Source organism: Lynx canadensis, chromosome C2 (assembly GCF_007474595.2).
Source record: "Lynx canadensis isolate LIC74 chromosome C2, mLynCan4.pri.v2, whole genome shotgun sequence".
Lineage (NCBI taxonomy): Eukaryota > Metazoa > Chordata > Mammalia > Carnivora > Felidae > Lynx > Lynx canadensis.
The window spans coordinates 152,839,906-152,858,507 of record NC_044311.2 but is presented as its reverse complement, the minus strand read 5'-3'; the positions used below and the strand labels follow the sequence as shown (position 1 = coordinate 152,858,507).

Below are 18,602 nucleotides of genomic sequence, written 5' to 3'. Positions count from 1 at the left end.
CTAAAAGCCAGAGGCAGGACGGGAAGGATTTCCAGCAGCGAGGGGACGCCATAAAGGTTTGATGAGGCTGACGATCATGGACTGAGCATGGGCGAGACAGGAGGCGAGGCGCTCAGATATATTCCCGGTCCTCTCCACGACATCGGATGCAGCCCCCAGGACCACCTGAGCGTGCCGCTTTGGGAGGTCACATTACCCAGATTTGTGTCCTAGCTCGGCCACCAACTCTATTTACTAACTAGGAAAAGCATAAACACTCCTTGAGATAACAAATATCCCGCAGGGAGCCAACATGGCGTTCCAGATCAGACCCATCCAATTCAGCCACGTGAATGTTGTAGTTCTTGCCAAAAGGACCCACAGTAGAAGGGTTCTTTTGCCTTCCCTTCCCTGTTTTTCCTTTTTAACCTAAAAACTATTCCATTCAGGGGCCCCTGGGTCACTCAGTCGGTTAAGTATACAACTCTTGATTTCGGCTCAGGTCACGATCTCATGGTTTGTGGAATTCTCTCTTGGGATTCTCCTCTCTCTCTCTCAAAGTAAAATAAAGAAACTAAAAAAAGAAGTACTTCAATCAAACAAATGGAATTATACCACTTGTCTATGAAGCAAAGCAACTGTGACAAATAGATGTGTATGCACATGTAATACGTATACATACAATACAATCGCTGAAATTTTTCTCTCCACTAAACTAACATTTCACCAAGATAGTCTCTGCCCTTGGAGAATTCTCAGTGGGGGACAGGTTTCCTTCTATGAATGAAACAGGAATTTGAGTCAAATTTAAGTAAATCTTTTTTTTAAATGTTTATTTATTGGGGGGGGGGGGGGGGGGGGGGGTGGCAGAGAGAAAGGAGAGAGAGAATCCCAAACAGGCTCCACGCTGTTAGTGCAGAGCCCAAGGTGGGGCTCGAACTCACAAACTGCAAGACCATGACCTGAATCGAAACCAAGAGTTGGATGCTTAACTGACTGAGCCACCCAAGCGCCCCCCAAATTTAAGTAAATCTTAAAAAAAATTTTTTAACTGTCTATTTATTTTGAGAAAGAGAGAGAGAGAGACAGAGCATGAGCAGGGGAGGAGCAGAGAGGGAGGGAGACACAGAATCTGAAGCAGGCTCCGGGCTCTGAGCTGTCAGCACAGAGCCCGACGCGGGGCTCGAACCCGTGGGTGCTGTGGTATAGTAAGCGGTATATCTGGTCTTTTTCTCCGGTTCCTGACAGAGCTCCTAAAAACCCTTGCAATTTCCTGAGTGATGAGTGTCTTTTGTTATTCATAAGGAGCCCCAGTGTGTCTTGAGAAGACTCTTGATGGGGGAATGGGAGCTGGTTGCCAGAAAAAACCAACCTGTGATTAGAAGGTTAGACCTTCCGGCCCACCTGACCCCCACATCCTGGAGAGTGAGTTCAATCATCAATGGCCAGTGATTTGTGCCTGCATAATTCATGCCTACATAGGAAACCTGGATAAAAAGTTCAGAAACTAACCCCAGGAGTTAGCGTCAGAACTGAATTGTAAGATATCTGGCTGGCATCAGAAAATTGGAGAACGTGCCAGTGTTAGGAAAACAACACAGGTGCATATTACCATATAAAGTAAACCTCAGTGAAGCTGATTTAAAAAGAAAGCTTCCAGGGACGCCTGGGTGGCTTAATCGGTTATGCATCCGTCTTCAGCTCAGGTCATGATCTCGAGCTCCGTGAGTTGGAGCCCCACATCGGGCTCTCTGCTGACAGCTCAGAGCCTGGAGCCTGCTTAGGATTCTGTGTCCTGCCCCCCCCCCCCCACTTTCTGCCTCTCCCCCACTCATGCTCGTCTCACTCTGTCTCTCAAAAATAAATGTTAACTTTTTTTTTTTTTTTTTTTTTTTTTAAAGAAGAGCCTACAACCAAGCAGAACTTCCAAACTGTTCTCTGCATTGGGATTGTCTTCGGGGCCAAGGTCCACAAAATTCTACTCAGAGCTGCTCTCCTTCCATCTGATTTTTACACTTGGAGATCCATTTGAACTGAGAGCTCCATGGCTTAAAAATATATATTTGAAAACCACTGGTTCCTTTGTTAAGAGTCCGTTGGGAGTGATCAGTCTGCTTGGCCCTCATAGGTGAAAGAATGAGGGCCTGGCTCTTTCTCAGAGTCTAGATTCCTTCTGGCCAACATTTCTTAAACCCAGCTGCACATCTCATCGTCTGAGGAGCTTCCAAAAATACTCTGATGCCTTCATGGTGAGTTGAAGACACCATTGTTGTACGGGAAGTCCCCAGGGATGCCTGTAGCCAGGTGGAGAGCCATCTCCAACGCGTGTTCAGGAACCATCCGGAACTCTCATTCCCCTGCCTAAATATTTCACAGAGAACCTCCTCATATCACTGAAATCCCTTGTAACCACTCTGAGATACCATCAAGCTGCCTTTTGGTGGATTTGACTGGATAGTATCTCAAGATTTAAATCTCTATGAACCTAGTTAAAGGCTGGAGAAGAGCTCCACTCCTTAGAGCAAAATAAAACCAGGTTGTACTTCTCTGCTTCATTTTTGAAGAAACTGAAGAGAAATTAGCCTGTGAGTATGAGGTTTTTAATATGAGCTTCATTTTCCTCCCAAGATAATTTCTGTTTCCTTGCAGTGGTAGACAGGCATTTTTTTTTTTTTTTTTTTTTTTTTTTTTTTTTTTTTTTTTTTAATAAAGGGAACACAGAGAAATCTGATCTGCTACAAAACCGGCAAACTAAAAATTCATGTCCTGGGACTCAAGTGTATGTCGCCTCATTAAATCTTCCTCAACGAAGAGCCAGAAGGAACCATCCTCTCTGCTAAAAATACCGTAAGGAGCTAGCTGAGACACTGGGGCATCATTGGGTGGCCAGTGACAGCTAAGCCCCGGAGGAATTCTGAGTATACCCTTCAGCATCAGCAAGCGAGGTATACCCGAGGACAAGTAGACTGGAAAAGGCAGATGACAGTTTTTCGTTTCCTCACTCTGCAACCTAAGACTCTGGGTCTGAAGCCACCGACCCATTTCTAGAGTACTGTGGGCTGACAGAGGTTCACATCCATCTATAACTGGGCCTGGCGTTGGCGGCCACGGCAAGCGGCCCAAGAATCTGAGAATGAAGGGGATGGAATTGCTCCCTGATGGTTCAACTGAGAAGTCAGCACATGTGGATTACAGCTGAGAAGTTCCAGTTCCCTTCTCCATGCGTGAGCGTCTTGACTATGGCATTGAGTCTAAACGCAGAACACGAGGACCGTCAGAGTCCTGGGAAGGATGCCCTCTGAGGACAAGGCACCCACTGCCCACTGCCCAACCAGAAACTGTCCAGGGGGTGTGGCTGTGGTCAAGGGCAAAAGAAAAGGGTTTATTGGGAAGGCTGGTCCTGGCCGTGGGGTGGAACACAGGTACATCTCAGTCCCAGCTTGGCCATTCTGGGCTGTGTGACCTTACGCGAATACTGAACGCTCTCCCCCGCCTCACCTCCCCGCCACCTCACTTTCCTAATCTGCAAAATGAGGATGATGTCTACCTCATCAGGTTACTTGTAAGGATTACGCGAAGCCCTTAATACAGAGACTGACTCATAGCAGACACCCAACAAACGTTAGCAAATAAAAACATGATGAAACACAATAACCCGGGCCCACTTTGAATCCTGAACTGTGTGTTTGAATCTTGTGACCTGCCGAGAAGGCATCATACTCCAGTGCAAATACGTTCCGCCCCAGCTACTCCCTGTCCCCTACACCTTACACACACTACCCACCCCCTGGCTGAGTCACCTCTCACGGTGCACCTTCCGGCCCTGAGAGCATCACCACGTCTTTCAACAATCTCTGGATTTCTAGTTCTGGAAAACAACCCGACCCGCTGATAGGTTTAAAGATTTCACAGCTCATTTTTTTCTACTTACAACAGAGTCCTTCCAAAAGAATAGAAAAAAAAAGCCAAGGATCTTAGACGCTCATGAAAGAAATGCTTTTGTGAGGATCATGAATATATCTCCCGACATTTGGAAATATGCTGTGTTAGGGCCGAAGGGCTTGGAATGGGGAGGGACAATCGGCCACTTGGCTCCTCAGGGCTCTGTTATACTCCTGGGAGGGGTTAGAACCATTTATAGGCCACAGGAGGATCCTGCACTTATACCAGAAGTGTCCGTAGGCCATCAGTTGTTGACTGACTTTAGACTCCTTCCGGGTAAGGCAAGGATGTGAAATTCAAACGATCCATCCAAACAAAACAATGGTTTTCATGACATTTAAGAATGCACAACATTTTGGGGGCGACTGGGTGGCTCAGTCGGTTAAGCGACCAACTTTGGCTCAGGTCATGATCTCTCAGTTCAGGGTTCAAGCCCCGTGTCGGGCTCTGTGCTGACAGAGCCTGCTTTGGATTCTGTGTCTCCCTCTTTCTCTCTCTGCCCTTCCCCCACCCGTGCTCTGTCTCTCTCTCAAAAATAAATAAACATTAACAAGATTAAAAAATATATTAAAAGAAAAAGAATGCACAAGGTTTTACCCAAGATAAATGATCTCAGATAAAAGCTTTATAAATGATGTGCTAATTAATTGACCAGTGGGTGTGCCGGGTTTCTGTTTGTCCTTCCTCTGTCCAGTTGACAAATACCCTAGACCCACCTTCTGATTTCAACAGTACCCTACCTTGTACAAGCTGCCAGGGGGCTCTGGGGGCAGCACACTGTGTCAAGAAGCTTGTGTTTTATCACCACCTAATGGTCCTTCTCCATTATTACAATTCACTAGGGTCACTACACCTCACCACGCGTGCACAGGCGTTATGCCGAAACTGGGTTTGCAAGGAAACATTGAAAAATATTCCCCAGGGGCGCCTGGGTGGCTCAGTCAGTTAAACATCTGACTTCAGCTCAGGTCACGATCTCGCGGTCCGTGAGTTTGAGCCCCGCATCGGGCTCTGGGCTGATGGCTCAGAGCCTGGAGCCTGCTTCCGATTCTGTGTCTCCCTCTCTCTCTGCCCCTCCCCCGTTCATGCTCTGTCTCTCTCTGTCTCAAAAATAAATTTTAAAAAACGTTAAAAAAAATTAAAAAAAAGAAAAGAAAAGAAAAATATTCCCCAAAGGAGGCGCCTGGGTGGCTCAGTCAGTTCAGTGTCTGACTTCATTCAGCTCAGGTCATGATCTCATGGTCCGTGGGTTCGTGCCCCACGTCAGGCTCTGCGTGGACAGTTCAGAGCCTGGAGCCTGCTTTGGATTCTGTGTCTCCCTCCCTCTCTGCCCCTCCCCCGCTCATGCTCTCTCTTTCTCTCTCTCTCAAAAATAAGTAAACATTAAAAAAATGTTTTTTGAAATTCCTCAAGGAACTCAGCAGGCAATAGATCTCACTCTGTTCATGCGCCTCTCACACTGAGTCTTAAAAACACACACTGTCTTTATCACACATCTTGGATCTGGGTTCCAAATGAAGATTCCAACCCCAGGAAATGCGAGGAGACCCCAGATGGGGAGAAGTAGAGTGAAGAAGGGAGCATTTATTGCTTAGGGGCTAGAAAAGTGCGTTTAGACTTTTTTGTGTAGTTTTTTTACTTAAACATTAAAGAAAAGAGAAACCATTACTTTGAAATTCAGCCCCCTGTAAACTAATAAATCAAATTCTGTACCTCTATTACCTTCAGATCATCAGACAAGTATTCCATTTTACCATGTTTTCTTTTTTTGGAACGATTTTGCTTGTTCACTTGGGTTTTCCTTTCAGTTTCTTTTTTTTATGTACTCATAATGCTGTTTGGTTTCTAGAAATTTCCTATGCTGATAAAGTGTGTTTAAAACTGTATTTTGATGAGGTACCTGGGTGGCTCAGTCGATTAAGCGTCTGACTTCAACTCAGGTGATGGTCTCACGGGTTTGTGGGTCCGAGCCCCGCGTCGGGCTCTGTGCTGACAGCTCGGAGCCTGGAGCCTGCTTCGGATTCTGTGTCTCCCTGTCTTTCTGCCCCTCCCCCACTCACGCTCTGTCTCTTTCTCTCTCTCTCTCTCTCTCTCTGAAAAATAAATAAACATTAAAAATTATTTAAGAAGCTGCATTTTGATATTGCACAGTCCATATTGGGGGATTTTCCTCGCTGTGCCGCTGGACCCACCAGCCACTGAAGGCTAAACTGAGCCTGCACGAAAGCTGATGCTGTTTGTATGCCACTACAGACCTAAGGGAAGTCTGCATTGCAATAACACGTTAAGACAAGGAAAGGAGAGTAAATACGACCACACTCACACAATGTTAATTTTCTGATTACAGAAAGACCGATATAAGAAAAACAATTCAATTTAAATCAGTGGTCCTTCTTGTTATCTTGCTTACTGTTAGCATAAAGTCATTTTCATTTAAAAATATGAGAAATAGGGGCACCTGGGTGGCGCAGTCGGTTAAGCGTCCGACTTCAGCCAGGTCACGATCTCGCGGTCCGTGAGTTCGAGCCCCGCGTCGGGCTCTGGGCTGATGGCTCAGAGCCTGGAGCCTGTTTCCGATTCTGTGTCTCCCTCTCTCTCTGCCCCTCCCCCGTTCATGCTCTGTCTCTCTCTGTCGCAAAAATAAATAAACGTTGAAAAAAAAATTTAAAAAAATAAATAAATAAAAAAATAAAAATAAAAATATGAGAAATAGAGAAGGAAAATTGGCTTCCAGCTAAATAAATCTGTCTCCATCGGACTCCACCAGAAAAGAGCTAAAAGTCAACCCAGCAACAGCAAAAAGCTTGAGGCTTCTTATGAGCAGAGTTATTACAAAATTATGTGTGCTCTTTAGATAGGAGAACATTTACTGCAATAAAGTACAAAATTGACATTAATTTTTAATGATATGAATTTTCATTTCACTGTAGTCTCACCTCATTTTTAGCAAAAAAGAATTTTTTGTTGCTGTTTCTATTTTTTTTAAGTTTTTATTTATTTATTTTGAAAGAGAGACAGAGAGAATGGGGGGGAGGGGCAGAGAGAGGGAGAGACAGAATCCCAAGCAGGCTCCACACCGCCCTGACACGGGGCTCAAACCCACAAACTATGAGATCATGACCTGAGCCGAAACCAAGAGTCGGACGCTTAACCGACTGAGCCACCCAGGCGCCCCAGAAAGAAATGTTTTCAGGTAGCCTACTTCAACGATTAGGAACAAAATAATCTTAATTCTCTTCAAAATGCCTCGTTTTGTTACCAGGGTAACAAGAAAAGAGCGGTTTCCAGAGTCTCTGTGATGCCCACAACCTCAGCCACCACCCAAGACGTTCCCAAATGATGCAATCATGCTTCACTGCAAAATCAATAGGCAGACGGAGGAGGTGCCATTGACGGCCACTCCAGGGTGAAGGGCCAGAATTATCGTTCAATAGAAATGCATCGAAGGGGCGAGATCTTCTGACAGGATGGAAGCAATGCTTTTGCAGCAACAGAAATATTAAGGAATAGCACAGATGCCGAGAGCGGAGGGATGTCCACAAAATTGGACAAGAAAGAAAAAAATACCTCTGATGATCAGAGATGGGGTGGGTATGCAGAGAAACGCTTCAAGCCTACCTGGTGGACAAGTCAGAGGGGCTGGACTGGCTCTCGGTCAACTGTGGCATCACGAGGCACAATGAGAGTAGTGGGCTCTGCCTACAGCAGCCCTGGCTGCAAATCAGTAAAAGGCTGCGGGAACAGAAGCAGACACTCCCTTGGCGCAGAAACGTGCAAAGGCACTGGGGCGCAAGTGTATCTGCCCTCACCATCATCCCCACGCATGCGGATGGCACACTTACACTTAAAGAAGGCCTCCAAGATAATGTGCCGGGTTGAGTGTGTAACACAAAATAGACCTAACAAGACAACCAGTGTCGTTGGAAAACACGGGCCGAGTAACCGGCGCCTCAGGAAACACGGAGCCCGGCGCAGACAGAAAGCGTGTGCTAAGAATTCAGACTTGGCAACAGGCAGACGGAGTTCAGGCAAATCCAAGTAGACATTATAAATAAAAAATTAATGTTCCTTGGGACAAGATGTCTGCTATTAATCTTTATTTGGAAGATTGTTTTCTGGAAAGCTCTTTAATTTCCAAGCTCTTTATTTTCAGTGAATTATCAGACAAGTCGCATAAGGCACATACAAAGAAATACTTTGATTATGTCATAAGGAGAAGCTGTATGTTTTGAAATCATTTTTCAACATCCTTTTTTTTTCAGGGTATTAGTAAGAAGATCTATTCATGCAGAGCAAAAAATAAGATAAAATAAATAAGCAAAGGCCAAAGATGTCAGGCACATGAAGGTATATATGTGTCGTCCTCACAGAGAATTTCACGTTGATACGATTGGGGAGACATATCCGCGTACATCTCACCATGTCAGATAACGCAATTCCTCAGTGAACCCCGGGCGTACTGAGAGAGGGGTGCTAGCTTTGTGCCAAAGCATTTTGTTGAGGTTGGTTTGGGGGGAGACGGTTGAAATACTGCTTCGTGGCTTGAGTTTTCTAAAAGAAAGAGAAAATATTAGGGAGAAGAGTGTTAAGGAGAGACAGACAATGTTCACCACAATCTTCATTATTTATCATGCATTAGGGAGAAGTTTTACCTTTTACTCTATAAACCACTACTCACCATTTGCCTCCAAGTGCAAGGACAGGAAAGTGAATGTTTTTCATGGAAAACTAGACCAGGTTTATATCCTTTCCCTGCGCTAACACCTATCAAACACCACAAGGATGCCAACATCTCCAATTAACAGTTTCCCCACTGAAATTCAATGGAGAACGGAGAGGCTGAATTTACAGCTTAGCCCCGGAATAGGATGTTTAAATGGTCCACACCGAGACTGGAGGGCAGTATTGAGAAGCAACCGTCTTGGGGAGGAAGAATTCAGTCTCAGACTATAGATTATTTCTCCTGGCGCATTAATTTAGCATCAGTTTCAAACCCAGGAAATGAGAATTCCTTTCTAGTTCGGTTCATTGTTCTCCCCGTGTTGTACCTAAAACCACCTTTTCAGATAAAATGCGTGGATTCCCCATGAGCTATGAGACGGGGTTGGCTTTGGACACTGAGTGGTCTGCCCGGTTGAACGCACGATGGCATTGCAACGTTGCACTTGTAAGGGTACGTACGAACTCTCTCCAGGAGTTGGGCGGGGCGGGGAGGACTTTAGGGGGATGTCACTCACTCCTTCACTCTCAGGCATTTTAACCTCACAAAAGACTACTATGGACTAGATTCTAAACTCAAGAATCAGTGAAACAGGCAAAATGTATGGGCTACAGCTGTATTTGCTTTTTTTCCCCTTTGAATCAACTCAGTGTTTGAGCATTTCCTCCAGGTCCTCAATATCCACTGTCATCAGATACTATCATTATCATATTCATATGTTTACAAACTGTTAAGAATTACATAACGATTCTACATGGTCCGAAGTTTAAAATTACAAGACAGCAAGCATACTTGTCAAAGATATGCCAGGCGATCTGCACTGAACTCCACGATGTTTCTACAGGAGTATTCTGGTGAATATTTGATAAATGAAAATGTCTGTTGAGTACTTCTCGCGAAATCTCTAGCAGCGATATTTTTCTCTTGTGACCAGCAGTCAGCATTGTGATTTTTTAAGGTTGTAATTTACTGCCCTCATTGTGAACCCCGGCTGTCATTCCCCTGTAGATGAGTAAGTTTACTGGGCAGTAGGCGTCGGTGTAATGGAACATGAATTAACAGAACACGCCTGTGATTTCACTTAAATGAAGGGCACACAGAGGAAGAGGAGGAAATAAATACAAAATAAGCTCCTCCTAGCCTCCCAGGTACGCTTTTTTCCTAGAAATCATATAAACCATAGCCTCCCATACCCTGGCACTCGAGACATGGGTTAGATAGAGCTCACCCGCCCTGAGGCTCCAGAAGGGGGCAGCCTGGGGGCTTGGTGGGCGGAGACAGACAGGCCTCAATTGGATCTTCGTCTCCCACTGCCAAGCCAGGGGTACTAGAGATCCAACAGTGTGGTGGCGCCTGGGTGGTTAAGCGTCTGACTTCAGCTCAGGTCACGACCTCACCATTTGTGGGTTCGAGCCCCACATCGGGCTCTGTGTTGACAGCTCAGAGCCTGGAGCCTGCTTCACATTCTGTCTGTCTGTCTGTCTGTCTCTCTCTCTCTGCCCCTCCCCTGCTCATGTTCTCTCTCTCTCTCTCTCTCTCTCTCAAAATTAAATAAACATTAAAAAAAATTTAATCTTAAAAAAAAAAAAGAAATCCAACAGTATAATGAACATGTTCTCAACCCCAGGACTTGGCGATTACCTGGAAAAGTTGAAGAAATAAAGCATGAAAAGGCCTAAGATCTTCTTCTTCTCCTTGTTCTTCTTCTCCTTTTTCAGCTTCCTCTTCCTCTGCTTCCCCTTCTGCTCCCTCTTCGGTTATTTCTTCCGTCTTAATTTTAACAAAATTTTCATTATTGTTGAGGAAGATCACAGATATAGCGAGGAAAGAGATGTAAAATCTCAGACTAGAGATGAGGGCCTCCCACATCCCCCACCCAAGACATACACACGCATCACATACACAATACACACAACACACATCACACACACAACACACACATACTCAAAGCACGCACACACGATATGTATCACACACACAATACACATACACACACAGCACATACACACCACACACAATACATATCACACACACAATATACACAACACCCTAACAGACACAATACTCACAACACACAGCATACAACACACATCACCCACACATCACCCACACAATACACACAACACACAGCACGCACACACAGAGCCCACAATTTAGGACGGTGCTGCAGAGCAGTAGGTTAATTCTAATGGGTTTCATGATTCCTCTTAAGCATATAGTCTTTACTCATATTAATGGACTATTCTCATCAGATTACCTTTAAAAATTCAGAAGCAGTTGGAAGAATAAAATACAAAGAGAATCTCAGCAAACAGAATGTTATCAGAAAAGATGAAGCTTTAAATGTAGAAGCTGGTTATATTTTGTTACAGCAATCTAATTTTTTCAATCCCAAGTCATCAGCAACCCACACATATAACCTGAAATTACTTCCAAATTAATAGTACCTTTGTCTTATTTTTATATATAAAAATGGATTTTTAAAAATGGAAAACTTGCCTCTCAAGAGAAAAACTAATTATTGGAAAGGTATAACTTATAATTTTAAAAATCATAGAGTAAAACAGGCTAGGAATAACCGTTAGGTCTAAAAGCAGGGATTAATTTGACAAAATGACATTAAAAATAATGAAGCAGATCTATATTTTCTATGTCCTCCCCCAAAATACACACACATTCCATGAGTGAAAGTAGATTACAGGAGTTTTCATCGAGGTTTGATAAATATGTGCATGTCTGTGTGTATGCACCTGTGTGTTTGTGCATGTGTGTACATGTGTGTGCACATCTGAGTGTGTACATGTATGCATGTTCTGTGCACATGTGTTGTGCACACGTTTTGTGTGCATGTACATGTGTGTGTGTGCATATACATGAGTACGTGCATGCTCGTGTGTGTTGTATGTACGTGTACATGTGTGCATGTGTGTGCGTGTGCATGTGTACATGTATGTGTGCATTTGTGTACATGTGCTGTGTGTAGCTAGTGGTTATCTCTGGGTAATGGGCTATAACTATTTTTGTGTTCTTCTCTTATCTGTATTTTCTAATTTTCTATAAAGACCATGAACCATTTATAATTTTAAAAAGCAACATGGGGCACCCGGTGACTCAGTCGGATAAGTATCCGACTTCAGCTCAGGTCACAATCTCACAGTTTGTGGGGTTGAGCCCCGCATCAGGCTCTGTGCTGACAGCTCAGAGCCTGCTTCGGATTCTGTGTCTCCCTCTCTCTCTCTGCCCCTCCCTGCTCTCTCTCTCTCTCTCTCTCTCAAAAATAAATAAACATTTAAAAAAATTTAAAAAGCAACAAAGGTTTTTTTAGGGGAATTTCTTTCGACATGTGGGATCCTCTTTAATGCTGATGACCCTCACCAATAAAGGATTTGAAGAAACACCGAGACAACACGTTTGGTGATTTTTGGTAAATTAGTCACCCTTTTCTGGAGTTCTCCATTTTAATTTAGCTCTCCCTGATCAGCATTTTAAACAATCCAAAATGTTCATTCACAGCATTCTTAAAACTCTTGATTATAATGAAAGTCACTGAGACTCAGCCAACATGAGGGCTGGGGCGCCTGGGTGGCTCGGTCGGTTAAGAGTCCAACTCTTGGTGTTGGCTCAAGTCATGATCTTGCGGTTCGTGAGTTCGAGCCCCCCCACCCCCCTTGGGCTCTGCACTGACAGTGCGGAGCCTGCTTGGAATTCTGTCTCTCTCTCCCTCTCTCTCCGCCCCTCCCCTGCTCATGCTTGTGCGCTCTCTCTCTCTCTCTCAAAGTAAGTAATAAACTTAAAATATATTAAAAAAAAAAAGAGGGAGAATCTGAGAATGTCCCTTTGGACTTGCCCTCACAATCCACTAACATTCTCTCAAGTGATGCCTCTACACACTGACATGACTTCATCCCTATGAGGGCTTAAATTAAATCTCCCCAACACTCAGCTACTAAGCCACAGATTCCACCAGCAAGCAGCCGGGCAAGAATCTCGATTCTGCTTCATTTTGACACGGAGTGCCTCTTGCACATCGTCAGCGGTACAACACAGGATGCTGCCGTTGCAGTGTTAAACTAACGACAATTATCATGAAGTTCCTTATAATGAAGTCCGCCCCCAGTGCCTATCCGGAAGCAAAACAAAATTTCTCAAACAAGAAAAAGATCATTCTTGAAAGCTTTCACAATTACACTGGTAAAATTAGAACATTTCAACCAGCGGGAAAAGAATGGGAAAGAAGAGAATTCATTCGTAAAAAGACCTAAGCCGAGTTTCAGACATTCCTGGGTCTGGGGTCTCTATCCCCCTTCTCATCTCCTGTTACTCATTTCAATCCCGAAAAGAAAAATAAGGGTTTGGGGTTTCATTTTACCAAACACAAGTTCCTAACATAAAGTAAACCCTATTGTCTTTGAAATTCAATGGACTCTTTATGATGAGGATCAAAACAGTGGGAGTTCTTGGGGCGCCTGGGTGGCTCAGTCGGTTAAGCGTCTGACTGAGTCTCGGCTCAGGTCACGATCTCACAGTTTGTGGGTTCAAGCCCCACATCAGGCTCCGTGCTGATGACGCGGAGCCTGCTTGGGATTCTCTGTTTCCATCTCTCTCTGTGCCTCTCCCCTGCTCGCATTCGGGCGTGCACGCCCTCTCTCTCTCCTTCAAAATAAACAAATAAACTTAAAAAAAAAAAAAAAAAACAGTTGGAGCTCTTGCAATTGGCCTCCCCTTGCAAACACATCAGGTTACCTAGAACTTAGGTTCTAATCCAGCAGGTCTCAGACGTGATGGGGCATCAGAAACACCTGAAGAGCTTGCCGAACCACAGTTTCCTGGGCTGCGCCTCGGGGTTTCTGATTCGGTGGATCTGGGACAAGGCCTGAAAGTGTGTGTCCGTACAGGTTCCCAGGTGAGGCTGCGGCTGCTGCCCTGGAACCCCATTTTGAGAACCTCTGCTGCAGTCTACCTCGTCTCCCTTAAATCACGCTGGTTGATAACCAGAGCACGGCGGGCACTCACAAGCAGTACGTTTGCCATCGGCACCCACTGCAGTCTTCACTCTCCAGGATGGGTTATGTTGACATACTTGTGTATGCAAGTTAGAGCCGTTCTGTAATTCCACAATTTTAATAAACACCATGGAAATCAATGAAATACGAGTACGGAAGGATGTTTTTCCTTATGTGAACTTAATGGAATGCTTTGGAAAGACCCTGTACATGTAAGTCACCTTAAAAACCTGTCATCGGGGTGCCTGGGTGGCTCCGTGGGTTAAGCATCCGACTTCGGCTCAGGTCACGATCTCACGATTTGTGAGTTCGAGCCCCCCATCCGGCTCTGTGCTGACAGCTCAGAGCCTGGAGCCTGCTCCGGATGCTGTGTCTCCCTCTCTCTCTGCCCCTCCCCTGCTGGCTCTCTCTTATGTGTGCTCTCCTTCTCTCAAAAATGAACATTAAAAAATTAAAAAAAAAAAAAAAAAAGTAATTCTTCCCAAATCAATAAGGCTCTCCCTGGGTAGGTTCCCACTAGAAATCCCCGGACCATGTTATGGTTTCCTAAGGTCACATACCTTCCAGACACCCAGCGATGTGCTGCATGCTTAAGCTTCCCGGTTTCCACAAAACGTAGCCGTAGCACAGTGTCTAACGTGGACTCAATATTATGTGCTGCCCTGACATCCGGTAAAATCTGGACAGCCGGAAATGGCCTACACACTGGCCTAAGCTCCCACAAAGGAGGTCTCCTAGCCAAGCAGCCGGCTTCGTCAAGGACCCGGGCACAGTGCCTGCCCGTCCCCTGCGATGATGAGTCAACAAGCGAATCCAAACAAGTGAACCAGGACACGCTTGCTGTCTTGAATCCACAAAGCCCGCCTCCCACGCCCCGATTGTTCACACTGTCCCAGTGCAGCTCCCTGTGTCCCTGCACTGTACTGACGTCTTATTGATGTCCTCATCCCTTGGGCTTTGAGAAGAGGTGACTAGTCATCTGCTGGCAGTCTCATCTGCCCGCTGTCACGCGGCAGGTATCAGCCATCCCCGTGGCCACCGGAAGGGAATCCTTCCCTCACCAACCGGGTCAAAACAGCACTGCCAAGCACCGTGCAAGCTGCATGAAGTGTGCACACTAGGCAATAAGGGGTAAAGGCAGAGTGGAAGAAGGACCCGGTCCAGCCTGGCCTGACTCTGCAGACACAAGGCTCGGAAAAGGTCCGCAGCCACGCCATTTCTCTAGCCACGCCCCATTTCTGGAGCCACGCCCTATTCCTCTAGCCACCCCTCTTGGACACATTCACCTCCCACTTCTATTTCCCTTCTCAGCAGCCTAAGGGAGGCTCTTCTGGGATGCAGGCTGCATCGGCTTCTTCACGTCATGAAGAACAAGGAGAACGTGGCTAAGGCTGCGATTCTCTGACCTAAGAGATGCTTTCATTAGGCACCACCGTTAATGACGCTACTGTACCTCTTCCGTCGCTGCCTCTCCCTTTTCTTCCTTAGGTCCATAAATAGAAAATGAAGGAAAAAATACGAATTCACATAAATTTTAAGTTGAATCTAAAAATGAAGCCAACTACGATAAAAGTACATTCCATTGAAATGAAAGACAGTAATTTGTTGATAAAATATATAAATAGCCAAGACATGATAACTAAGCAATGCCTACTTATTTCATGCGTTATATTTCAAGCCCTTAGAATATTATGAGATTAGAGACGTTTTTCTACCACTCTTACTCCTGAAAAGATATAATTAATTAGTAATACTGCCTAGCGGCACCTGGGTAGCTTAGTCGGTTGGGTGTCTGACTTCAGCTTAGGTCATGATCTCACAGTTCGTGGGTTGCGGCCCACGTGGGGCTCTGTGCTGACAGTTCAGAGCCTGGACCCTACTTCGGATTCTGTGTCTCCCTCTCTCTGTGCCTCTCCCCCATTCACGCTCTCTCTCTCTGTCTCAAAAAAAAAATAAATAAACATTAAAAAAAATTTTTAATAGTGCCTAATTATATAATTAATTTTTGTCTGTATTCAAAGAATATTGCAGATCTCTATCACTACCCAGGGAAATTTCAGACCATACACGTAAGCAGTTAGAAAATCTGAACAAAATTATGTCTTTTCTGACTTTACGTGCCTATAAGTATGCCTTTACTTCAGCTTTGAAACGGCAAATAAAGGTAGGTCATCAAAAGCTTTTCTTCCATCAAAACAAATGCTAACATTGCTGAGCCATTTAGTAGTTAAACACTGATTTCTGGTTAAAGAAAGAAAAATTTACAAGGTAAGAGAGGGTGAGGCCATGCCAAGTTCACACAGGTGTCTACTCTGCCCACTGGAATTTCTACGTCCCTAAAGCTGTAGGACCAGGCTGTATCTCCTCAAGGGCAAAGAAGGAAGAGTTTTTCCATCCCTTTTCCAAAATGGCCCTATGAGAAGCCTTTGTGAGGCCAGTGTACTACAATTACTTTAATTAACCGAAGGGAACAGTGCCTAAAAGTTCCTAATGCCTTACAACTCAGGCAGTGAGCTCACAGAATCTTGGAATGGGGACATGAAAGCAATCTGTATTCCCAAAGCCTCACACTCAATCCCTCCTTTGGACAGGTGAGGACACTGAGGCCACAGAGTTAAGTAATTTGCCAAAGATTAGAGGACAAGTAAGCACCACAGTCAGGATGGACTTCGAGGCTCCTGGTCCCTGATTCAATGCCCTTCCCACTCACATGCTATGTCTCAAGACCAGTAACAGAAAAAAGCAAAATCATACAAGGCGGGTGATGAGGGCCCATCACACGGCCACATCCCTCGGTCCAGCTCCATGTTCTTGGTCAGTTCTGGAATAATACTCTCAGATTCCTGAGGTTGGCAGAGAAAACACAGAACCTGAAAGGCTGCTCGAGCTGGCCAGGCTGAGTCAGCCTCAGAGATTTTCCCAATACTGGGAGTCTCCAAACTCACCCTCACATTAAACACCACTGGCGGACACACCAAGTCTTCGCACTAAAATAATGTCCAAGAAAAGAGAGACCCACACTCGGTGCAGAATTCGGGTGTTGGTTCCTCAGCAATGTGCTGACTATACCTCTCTAGTATCGCCCAGTTATGCCCAGGCCTGTCCCTCGTCTGCCACGACCCCCATCTTCTCTCACCCGGGTCACGGCGCCTCTGTCTTCCTTATCACCGACCTGCTCTCCACACTGTGGCCAGGATGTTGTTCTAAAAGACAACACCTTGATGCGCCTGGGGGGGCTCAGTCAGTTAATCATCAGACTTCGGCTCAGGTCGTGATCTCACGGTTCATGGGTTCGAGCCCCACATCGGGCTCTGTGCTGACAGCTCAGAGCCTGGAGTCTGCTTCGGATTCTGTGTCTCCCTCTCTCTCTGCCCCTCTCCCTCTCATGCTCTGTCTCTCTGTTTCTCTCAAACATAAATAAACATTAAAAATAATAATAATGAAAAATAAAATACAACATCCTGCCATGCTTTCCTCATGTTGATCACGTCCATCTTTTCATGGAACTTCCAACCATTATTCTTAGAATGGCTGAAAGGCCATCACAATCCAGACCCTCCTTCCCCCACTCCCACCTCGTCCCTCCCCACCCTTTATTTCAACCTTATGGACCATATGCAACTTTCTCACATTGGCCACACCCTCCGGACGCTACTTAAAATGACCTTCCTGACCCATAAGGCTGAGTTACGGGACCCCCTTATCTGCTCCCGCGACTGTCACTTTTCTCTCAGACTGGTCTGCATTCTTCTTGAGGCACGACCTGCATCTTTACTCATTTTTGGATCTCCAGGATCCAGCCGCTCTCTGGAACCGAGGTGTAGAGCTCAATAAAACGTGCTAACGTGACCAGATCCATGAACGTATACTCTGCTAGTAACTAGATTATCTTCATATCCACGTGAGATCAAATAAAAATATGCAACACTGAATTATCAGCTACACAGAGTTTCACCGTTTCTAAATTCAATTCTTTACATGAACTGTATTCAGCCAAAACAAACACATTAACAAGATGCGCACTGTGAAAAATGAGGGTACCCTTAGAGTGAGGCTGGGGGACTGGAGGGTGGTCCCACGGGAATTAAGTACCTGTCTCAACTTTTACAGGTCAGCTAGGAGCAGTTACCGAGGGACCTAGGACTCTCTATCGATATCTGAATTGACCTGAATTTCTTGAAAGAGACATTAAATGGGTTAAGCAATGCCCAGAGAATTTACAGAAATACTTAGATGCAAAAACTCAAGTATGCTTTGAAGAACCTCAGCTGTTACCATCACTGGCTCTAGTGGAACATAAGCTCTGTGGGAACAGGGACTTTGTCATTTTCATTGCTCTGTCCCCAGTCCCCAGGATTCTGCCTGGCATGTGGCAGTATTCAATCTGTCGATAAAATGTTGAGTGGGTGAATTTATATTTGCTAGTTCTGCCTCGAATCCCCTGGAGGGGCGGGGGATCTATGATTTCCTTTTGAAGTTTATTTATTTTGAGAGAGGAGAGAGAGAGAGAGCACAAGCAGGGGAAGGGCAGAGAGAGAGGGAGAGAGAATCCCAAGGAGGCTCCATGCTGCCAGCATAGAGCCCAACGCAGGGCTCGATCTCACGAACCATGAGATCATGACCTGAGCCGAGGTCAAGAGTCAGACGTTCATCAACTAATGAGGATGTAACATTTAAATAGAACTTACACTTCCATCCTTAGTTCACAGAATTACAAAAGATGAGAATTAGGCAGATATTGAAAGTCATCTATATACGGGACGCCTGGGTGGCTCAGTCGGTTAAGCGGCGACTTCAGCCAGGTCACGATCTCGCGGTCCGTGAGTTCAAGCCCCGCATGGGGCTCTGTGCTGACAGCCCAGAGCCCGGAGCCTGTTTTCAGATTCTGTGTCTCCCTCTCTCTGTCTCTCCCTGTCTCAAAATAAATAAACGTTAAAAAAATTTTTAAAAAAAGTCAT

General features: G+C 45.3%; 1 protein-coding gene across 1 annotated transcript in view; it reads right to left on the bottom strand.

The window, feature by feature from the left end:
- Nucleotides 1–8,001: 8,001 nt before the first annotated feature.
- Nucleotides 8,002–18,602, bottom strand: part of LOC115523499 (SH3 domain-binding glutamic acid-rich protein) — a 60,228-nt gene continuing 49,627 nt past the window's right edge. Inside the window, exons 6-7 of the mRNA XM_030329595.1 lie at nt 10,283–10,411; nt 8,002–8,472 (exon numbers count right to left, since the gene is read on the bottom strand). The gene's annotated coding sequence lies outside the window, so the exon portion shown is untranslated. The remainder of the gene's footprint in view (nt 8,473–10,282; nt 10,412–18,602) is intronic.